Source organism: Octopus bimaculoides, chromosome 24, assembly GCF_001194135.2.
Source record: "Octopus bimaculoides isolate UCB-OBI-ISO-001 chromosome 24, ASM119413v2, whole genome shotgun sequence".
In the NCBI taxonomy this organism is placed as follows: domain Eukaryota; kingdom Metazoa; phylum Mollusca; class Cephalopoda; order Octopoda; family Octopodidae; genus Octopus; species Octopus bimaculoides.
The window spans coordinates 25,456,825-25,458,555 of record NC_069004.1 but is presented as its reverse complement, the minus strand read 5'-3'; positions in this window follow the sequence as shown (position 1 = coordinate 25,458,555).

Here is a 1,731-nt window from a genome sequence, read left to right as displayed (position 1 = left end):
CTTATGTACGCTAACACATGTTCCTCTATCTATCTATCTATCTATCTATCTATCTATCTATACATATTTATATGCATATATGTATGTATACATTTATGTATATCAAATTATATATTACTTCACCATAACCATGTACACGTTCACATACAACTCATACGCAATCACAAATTTTCGGTGAAAATTGGTCCAAGCCATAGATAACGTAATAGCAGAACCAGGAAAAAATATTCGATGATGCCTCATATTAAAGTCGATCTCTTGGCACCAGAGACCATTCAAGTAAAGAGGTATTTTCTGTAAAGTTATATCCGGGTATTTATCTGGAATTTGTTGGGGATATTCGTCCAAGGACATATTGGTTAAGAATGCATCGGACTACGAACGGGCGTGTATTTCGTACCGTGACCAAGAGCACACTGAAGTTCGGCAAGAATGGAGAAAATTCGACGTCTCTAATTCTGAAAATTGGCGTCTTTTGCTACGCTTTTTACAACCGTGGAAGGAAAAGTTTCAGGCCCTTCCAGAATCTTCTTTCACGTAATGTCTGGTTTCTGGTTGACTAAAAACTCGGCAGCACACATAATCAAGCCGTGGTTACATCGTGACTTGAAAACCTCAATGTGGCAAACGCAATTTCATGTCCTGCGACAGACCAGTCGCTATTATTGTAGACGGGTTGAGCCGGCGTTGTGACCTTTTCTTTGCTTTACTACTGTTGATGGCATTGTCGCTGTTGTTGTTGTTCTTGTTGTGAACAACTTATCCGTTACAGGGGGCACTAAGCAGTGAAGTGTATAAATGTAATGTTATCACCAGTTCGAATATGCGTGTGACACGTTTGGACTAGTAAACAAGCCATTCACTGTGTATTGTCATGGAGAAAACTTCTCGCTATAGACAAAATGATACTAATACATCAATATCAGTTGTTCTACAGCGAGAAATTTTCTCCATGACAAAACACAGTGAATGGGTTACTTACGAGTCCAAACGTGCCACACGCATATTTGAACTGACAGTAACATAAAATACTTATTCTTTATCAGTCTGGATTTATATTTGTTGCGTTCTTGAGTCGAAATCGACAAAAGAATTTAAGTCGATTTTGCTTAGTTAATACAAAAAAGGGGAAAAACGAAATAGAGGTAATAACAACAAATAAAATAAGCAAATTATAAACAAAAATATTTGTTTTGTGGTGTATTGTATGAGAATAGACAAAGATATTCGTGTACTTTACGATACTGAGAAGTTTGTTGTTAAAATAGTGTCCAAAATTGTCCGTACTTCTTAATAGAAATGTCTACTTACAAATATTTGTCGATAGAATATTGTATGCTTCCGGTGCAAGATAAACAAAATGTTAAATTCAAGTATTTAAAATAAGAGAGACACGTGCGTGGCTTCGTGGTATAGTTGCTGGCAAACAGCTTGAGAAAACACGTCTGTACAGTTCGAGAGTCGGATATATCTATATATAAACGCGCACGCACGCACGTACGCACGAACACACAGACACACACATACACACACCCTATAAGATTAAATAAAACTATACATAGTTTTCCTAAACTTTCAGAAAAACGTACAAGTATATTAATTAGTTTATGCCTTCGATCATGTGTAGATATTTCTGAGTCAATGTGTGAACGTTAATTTGTGTATAATTGTGTATGTATATGCTTGTGTGCATAATATATCGGGAGAGAGCGCGTCTTTGCCTCTATATTC